Source organism: Echinococcus granulosus (assembly GCF_000524195.1).
Source record: "Echinococcus granulosus chromosome Unknown EG_S00004, whole genome shotgun sequence".
NCBI classification, from domain to species: Eukaryota; Metazoa; Platyhelminthes; class Cestoda; order Cyclophyllidea; family Taeniidae; genus Echinococcus; species Echinococcus granulosus.
The window spans coordinates 531,148-531,822 of record NW_020170384.1 but is presented as its reverse complement, the minus strand read 5'-3'; positions in this window follow the sequence as shown (position 1 = coordinate 531,822).

Here is a 675-nt window from a genome sequence, read left to right as displayed (position 1 = left end):
CCCCTCCCATCAAAGACCCGAGCGGCGACGTTCGCGGTAACGGACGGAGGAAGATTGAGCCAATGACGATTTGGTCGACGCATTACGGCCGGATGCACTACCTCAGGGTGCGTTTGGTAACCAAGGCGTCGAACACCAACGGTTGACATTCGATGCTACCGTTTGTAGCCAACTTCCCCTAGGCACTACCATTTTCTCCTCTTGTAGTCTTCCCCACCCATCGATGGATGGGTTGAGTGTGTCCTGTGCCGTCTTCTACATTCTCAATAAAGCATTACGTGCCTGCCTGTGTGCAGTTGGGCTATGCTCTGTGCTGTTTCTTGCGGCGGAGTTCCGTGCATGTTTTGATGAATGAGTGTGTGATTTTGCCGCGTCTTCCTTCTGCGTGCACTTTGAGTAGCAGCACTTGTGGTGGTAGAGGGTTGCGAGTGAGTGCCGATGTGGTCTGCTGAGGCGGAACTGGCGTCAGTGTTGGCGACGGCAGGTAGGTAGTGGTAGGCATGGGCGATATGGTGATTTGTGCATGTGTAGTGTAGTGTGCCAGTGAGAGGCATCGTCACTCACGACGGTCTGTGTATTCTGTTTGTGCTTTTGTGTATTCGGCATCAACTCCGTGTGACAGTCGGTGCCGCTGACGAATATTGTCTGGGGGTGACCACACATAAGAGTGAACTG